Genomic DNA, 8,185 nt, shown 5'->3' on the forward strand with positions numbered 1-8,185 from the left:
GGCTACTCTTTTACCAACGAATAGTGGGATTGACCGTCACATTATAACGCCCCCACGGCTGAAAGGGCGAGCATGTTTGGTGGGAAGGGGATTCGAACCCGCGACCCGCAGATTGTGAGTCGAGCACCTTAACCACTTGGCCATGCCGGGCCGTTAGCGAAAGCGATGTAAGTTTAATAAAAAAAATAAAAGTATATTGGATTCATACAGTAATAAGAATAAGAATTAAAAGTGGCACATGCAAAATTAAAACTACTAATAATTTAACGAGAAATAGTAACCGTAAATTTAAAAAAACTAACGAAAATAGATATCATAATTCAACGTTGCGCATTTCGTGAACAGTATGTTACTGAAAAGAAATACTCTAAATCATTATAAGATTTTATAAAAAATAAAAAAACACATTTTACTGTAATTGAAAACAATTATACTGTTTTTTAATAGCCAAATTTTACAATTAAGCTTAAAATATTATAACTTATAATTTCAAAATAACACCACACATAAGCATGCGAACATAGATATATATAACTTCAGTAAATAGTACACAAATATTTTATAATTCTCAACGTTATAATCCTGCATAGCATCATAGTCTAGTAGAAACTCTTAGAATTTATAATTAATTACTTAATTAACTACATATTTCTGGGTATAAACTCGATTTCAATTTCTCTGCGCCGTATCAAAAAGGCTGGTAGTACGCATTTCTGTCAGAAGATGGCGAGCAAGTTGTTGTTGTGTCAATGCATTATTTATGTGCTTCTGCTTAAGTTTTTATGTCATTCATTATACATTTATCAATCAGCCGATCAATAAATCTAACTTATTGTATATTAATGACATTCATATTTAAGAAATCCATCTATTGATTTTCATATAGTCAATCAATCAATATATTCGATCTTCAGTTTTATTGATCTTCTACCGGTTAATATAGCAAATCAATATGTCTAATCAGTAATCATAGTTAATTAGTCAATCAAATCCATTATTAAATATCTAATCAATGCAATAGATACATATATGTATACAATCAATCTAATCGATCACCAACTAGCCAAATAAAAACTGTATAACTCCATAAGGAGGTCATTGTAAAAACGAATATTTACAAAACTAGTGTTGTGTATGGCTGATATATACAGAATAACCTCTTATGCCAATATTTACTGCGAGATAATGAAACTTTCATAAAACTGGATACCATGAGGAAAACTGTAAAATTCGGTGTTTTAACTAAGCTTCCCAATAAACATCGTGTCCTTTATCTGAATAATAATAAAAACTGTCAATTTTAAAATTGTGCAAAAATATTTTATTACAAGATCGTCCATTCCACTTGAATCAAGAAATTAAGCCATAGTTTGAGCGTCAGGTCAATAACAAAAGAATACATGAAAATAACATAACATAACTTCACCGTATTAAAATCTACATCTAAACGTATTTCCAAAAAATTGGCAGATATATTTAAAATAGCAAAATATTACATTTACCGTTTTTTTTCAAATAAAAATTACTTTTTCAGGTTACGTCATATGAGTATATACACGTTTTAATACACACATGACTTTCTTTTGTTTCTGGCCACTTACCCGCCAATGTTCCCAAGACAAGAACAAGACGTATTTTTTTACAACCCGGCGCTTTTCTTTTACCATTTGGGATTACTTATTAATATCATGCTAACCCTCTATTGGACGCATTATGAAAATACGGCGGGAAATTGTTTGTAATTAAGCATAAAGTTACACAATGGGCGATCTTTGTTCTGCCCACCACGGGTATCGAAACCCGGATTCTACCGTTGTAAGTCCGCGGACATATAGCTGTGCCACTGGAGGGCAGGGCGGAAAGAATGTTTTTGTGAAATATATATTGGTAAGTTGTAAATGAATACGTTAGTTAGAAGTTATTGTTCAATTAAGGAACCAACAAAAATAATTCCATAATTCATTTAGACTATTACCTGGACGTATGAGCATTCAGCTACCGAATTGAAACAGTTATATATGTGTGTATCAAGTAATAAAGATAGATTTGTTGCTTCTACGTTACAAAGTGCAACAGAGGTTAATTATCTAAGAGTAATGCTAAGTTTTTAATAGAATTACTTTATAAAAGTTATGATTCCACTAAAATATCAGAAAGTTAGGACTCTGACTTGTCACCTAACATTCTGAAGAACATTTAATACAGAAAATATTTAGAAAAGTTTATGCATTAGTGGGCCCGTATAGATAACATTGGGAACGAAATCCTCAGGGATGCGTGAGTAGGGGCGAAGTCTTAATTTCTACCTAGGGGTTCGTGCATGATTTATATAAAGGCATTTAGTGTACTTTGTATTGATGTGAATAACACTTATAGCAAGCTAACTTGGGCGGAAAAACTGTCGTAAACGTGCAGTGTTCCAACACTGGGAACGGCGGGAACTTGCGTACAGAAAGTTACTAGGACACGAGGGAATGAAAGTGCTTTAGTCATTTTCTACTTTGTCTTTTCATTAAAATAATTATGTTGTTACTTGTAGGCTTATGGCTGAGTTAGTAGAAATAATTGACGAAACTCCCTCAGTGCTTGATTTGATTGGTTGATTTTGGACGTGAAGTTTGAAATCAACCAATTACGTGGGACGAGCACTAGAGGACACCGGCGGTGATTAATTAGTAGTTGTCATTTGTTGCGTGAGTGTTGCGCTGAGAAACCTCTAGTATTTTGTTTCAAAATCAACATGTTATGCTTACAGTCAGCCATTTTGGTTACTATTTGTCTTCATTTACCCAACGGACTTTCATACGAGAACATTTCAATCCCATTGATCAGACTGGCATACAGATTTACATATATATAATAGTTGTGTAAAAAATACTAAATATATATATATGTGAACGTAAGAGTTGTTGCTCAGAGAATAGTTTGAGCGGTAGGAAAAAGGTAGGTTGACAAAATGTGACTTTATGCTTTACAGTTGTTAAAAACAAAACAGATATTTTTACACAGCATGGTGAAACAGTGAGAATAATAAAACTATTGTAAAAAATATACTTATTACAAATGGAATCACCGAAAACACTATCATGTATACTCGCCACAACACAAGCACAACACTCACTAATAACACCGTCTCGAAAAACACTAAAAACAACACGACATAAACCAAACATACTTATAATAGACCGGAAAACACTGAATACAAATATGGCAATAACACACAGGCTCGTCATAACACTTTAAACCGTATCATATTGCTCATTATAACATTTAGAACTGATTTAAAAACAAATCTTGATGTTTATATTATTCGAAAACTCTTCAACCTACTTTATGAGATTTAACAAGAACATGATATATGTTATAGCAGGTAACAAGTACTAACTTATGCTAGATATAGAGATGACCCCACATTTTAAAATATAACTAAAGATAATCTATTTTAAATTTAGCTAGATAACAAACGTCATGTTATAGACGTCTCTCAATACTTTAGAATATAAAAATATTCAGACATCAAAGTTTTCGTCAAGAGGATGAGGAGAAGCAAAAGTTTCTAACCACCCTGGGTTGTCTTTCAGGCCTCAAAATCTTTCTTAAGGCTTGAAAGGCTTTTATAGCTAAATTACTGCCACGAATTTGATTTGATTTGTTTTCGTTCAACTTGGGAGAAGTTTTACATCTTCTCTTTCATTTTTTGTTGAGATGACAGTCACATATGTTTTACGTGGGTCGAACTCGTCAAGTTAATTAAGGAATATCTATCTTCAAAGCCCCCATACTGTTATTGAAAACTTACCTGTCAGAAACATTCCGTTTTTCACAGACGTCTTACAGTTATAGCATGCAAACCCACTACTTTGTAACTATGAGTTTCAGAGTGTACTAGAGATGGTGAAAAAAACCAAAAAAAAAACGGCCTGAACTGCTTATAAAAATGTTGAAGCTATCTGACATTCATTCTTTCAGGGTATATCCATAGTAATTATCCTGTTTCCATCGTGATAAAAATCTGAAAATAAGCTTAAATGGGTTTAAAGTTAAAGAAGTGAAGCTTTTCTTTTCCCTTACACATTTCTAAATGAATTATTTGCTAATGTGGTGCATTATTTAAAACGTCCCCTTTTCCTACTTAACAAGTAATGAAAATTCAAATATAAATCTTAACCGATTTTCCTGGTTATTTACAAGATAAGACTTTGACGCGTGTCAGGGTAGACATACTGTTTCATAATAATATATATTCTAAATTACTCTAAAGTTTCGCAGGAAATATAATAATACATAATTATAAAGTTACTAACTGAAAAACCATGTTGCTAGACAGAAACTGATTTTTTATGTGTAGGTAGTGTAATGTCTAATAAATAAACAAATTATAGCAATTTCAAAACCAGGTGCTAACGTAGAAACAAATGATGACGTTAATTTCAACCCTTTTTTAAAACTGTTTAAGTCAGACATTTAGCTCAGGTAATGTAGGAATTTGTAAGTTACACGTTTTCCACAATAGACATGATGACATGAATTTTTCTCTGTAATTAAGTGAAAAAATTAGAAAAAATATTTATTCTTTTTTCTGTTAATTGTTTTCAAAAATCTAATTCAATATCTAGGCTAATTTTCAATCAGGTATATAGCAAGTTTAATATTTATATAAATGTTTGGTGAAAAACACGATATATTATTAGATATTATGGTATGTTTATCTACATGTAAAACACGTTATAATATTAGATATTATGGTATGTTTATCTACATGTAAAACACGTTATATTATTAAGTACTGTGAAATGTTTATCTACATATAAAGCACGTTATATTATTAGATATTATGGTATGTTTATCTACATGTAAAACACGTTATATTATTAGATATTATGGTATGTTTATCTACATGTAAAAATGTTATATTACCAAATGTTGTGACATGTTATCTACATGTAAATCACATTATATTATTAGATATTGTGACATGTTTATCTACTCGTAACATCCATTATATTATTACATATTGTAGCATGTTCATCCACATGTAACACTCTTTATATAATTAGATATTTGAGCATATTTACCCACATGTAAAACACGTTATGTTATTGAATATTGGGGCATACTGATATCAACGTAAGATGCTTTATGTTATCAAATACTGGCATATTTCTATCTACATGTAAGACATCTTGTGCTGTTAAATATTGGGGCATATTTTTCCACATGTAAAAACACATTTTATTAGGCTGGATCAACAGGGTGTCAATTCGCGATTTTGTTCACTTAGGAAGAAATATTTCAGTTAGAACATAGGACACAGTTCTCTTGGTTTGAAATATTACATAAGATAAATGAAAGGACCAGTGATTAAAGCGCAGGACTGTAGAACTGAGATTCATGGTTCGAGTCCCGTTACCGCAAGGAAAGAAACGTGCTCCCCACTTTGGGGCTGTGGGTGTTTTATAAGAGTCATGATCAAATCCCACAGTTCGAACTGGCTAGAGTATTGCAAGAGTTGGCGGTGGGTAGTATTGACTAGCTGCCTTGCCTCTAGTCTGTCACTTCAATATTAGTTTCGGTTAGTACAGATAGCCCTCGTGTAGCTTTGCGCGAAATCCAACAACATAAACAAACAAACTAATTAAACACAAAAAAAATAAAACTTTACAGTTCAAACAATGTTGTCATTTAGTAATGATATCTGTGAACATGTGTAATATAAAATCACAATAAGACTGTAATAATAATTTAAATCGCCTAATTCCTTACTAGTCAATTACAGGTTTTCTCTAGAAACAGCAACATTTAAGAAACGCTATTGCGCATTCTGTTTACCGGAAACTTGTATTAAGTTAGTAAAGAATGATGCAGTTAAAGTGTTACAATTAAATGTCAGGTTCCAAGTGCTAAGGCGTTCTATATCCCAAGAACGTTGTCAGCTATGGTATTTACGTAAGCACATTAACGAAATTAAAGTAAGGCGTATAACATTAACAACTCACAAGTACCTATATAACGACAGGATATTTTTTAAAAGTTACGGCTGCTTTAATTTCTTTATTGTTTAGTTCTGCTGCACAAAGTTGTATCAAGTATTGATTTCGGAAGGGACAGACAACAAAGACGCTGTTGCTAGGGGGAATGATAAAGGGAAGAAAATTAACAGTAAGATCATGATAGAAGTTGGGTTGCAAAGTTTTATACTTTACTTTCAGCTCTAAATAACTATTATATCAATGAACAATAAGATAATAAAGAGCGATAGCATTTTGTATTTAAGGTAAGCTATTAAGGCTATTTGCCGCCGTCCCTAATTTCAAGGTGGGAAGGTAGCCAGTCAGCAGTATCCAACCACGATATTTAAGTGAAAAATATTCTATTTCTTTAGCAATTGCAGCTGAGTACAAACGAATGATAAAACAAAACAAAAATTTTATACTGATTATAGGATGTGCTTTTTCTAAAAACAAAGGAGCTTTTTAAATTAAATTTTTAAAAGATATATTGAGGTACGTAGTTATGCATAAAAAGTTATTTCCATGGTAGACAGGCCAGGAGTGAATTAATCGATTGTAGACGAATTGACCAATACGCAGAGGGAAAGTCGATATATTTAAGAAAGTTATATATAAATAACTTCTGTTTCAGTAGTTTGTTACAACATGACAGATTTCTCACCTTCATGTACGATAATAATAATAAAAAACACACGAGGATACGTTACCTTGCACCAACTGAGCGTTTAAAATTGACTATTACATGACGTCACCAGAGTTGTTTGTTTGCACTGAGAGGACTTCCTTCTTACTTCAGAAATAATAAAAACACTGATATAATTTTTAACAGATTCATTTTATATATCAATTATTAATGTTTGTTTTTAGTATTGAGGAAAATAACGTATCAGAAGTGACTAAGTTGTACTGTTTCTATGTTTCTTTAATAAATACCCGAAATACCCATAATTTTAATGAGAAAGAAAAAATAATTGGTTATTAAAGGCAGATTATTGGTACTAATAAACAAAACACCCCACCAAACCGATGAGTGAAAATTTACACTAGCCTTGATTATCCAGTTGATGCAGTCTCTACCTTGTGTACACAGAACAGACAGGTTGAAAACAAGTGTAGTGTGATTATATTGCAGCTTTAATAAAATATACACCATGACTAGCTGATGATTAGACCTTCGATTATCATTGGCTGGTGTTAAACAATAAATGTCATACCATAACTGACTGAGAGAGACAGTTTCTACTCATACAGGGTGGTCCAAAATTATCTTTCCTATTGTAAAATTTAATTGTTTCCTAACTAAGAAAATACAACTATGCAGTTTTAAACATCTTGTAGCCCAACTCAAACAGTTTTTATTTTAGTTATTTAATTTTGAATTTTAAAATAGAAATTATAATTTGGTATAAGTGGGTGTATACCTAAAATATGTACCATTAGCTTAGCTAAATCAATGATGGAGATCGTCACCCAACTGAGTTTTATATGGCATTAAGTGGGTGTATGCCTAAAATATGTACCATTAGCTTAGCTAAATCAATGATGGAGATCGTCACCCAACTGAGTTTTATATGGCATTAAGTGGGTGTATACCTAAAATCTGTACCAATTCCTTTTCTACACACGTAGCACCATATAAAACTATATTGGGTGACATTCTCTCATCGACTTTTAAAGGGGAGGCCGACGAAAACTGCCGTTTTCATCTGGCCATTGAAGGAGTAGTATTGTTAGCTTGCATTTCACATTTCTTAAGATTTCAAATTACACTCGTAAATCCGTTTTTACTTCATAACACACTCTATATGCAGGAAAGATTCCCCCCTAGTTTAAAGTATGTTGGTTGAATCTATTCAAACAAACAATGGTTATGATGATAAAATATCCTCGTGTAGTAGATGTAAACGCTTAAGATGGTTTAGTAGATTTTTTAGATATTAACCCAAAGAAGTATGAAAATACGTAGGCCTAAAGGCCTAACAACTATGAAGTAAAATAATTTATAAGAATTAGAAAAAATCACTTGTCATGAGATAGATTATGCTAAAACAAAAATACTGACTCTTAGAAGAGACAGAAATCACATTTCATTTCTAAAACGTATTCTATTTTCTTTTTCCTTTCAGAGAAAAAAAAATATATATATATATATTACATGTAAACGTAATCATATT

The sequence above is a fragment of the Limulus polyphemus genome, unplaced genomic scaffold (genome assembly GCF_000517525.1).
Source record: "Limulus polyphemus unplaced genomic scaffold, Limulus_polyphemus-2.1.2 Scaffold4215, whole genome shotgun sequence".
Classification (NCBI taxonomy): domain Eukaryota; kingdom Metazoa; phylum Arthropoda; class Merostomata; order Xiphosura; family Limulidae; genus Limulus; species Limulus polyphemus.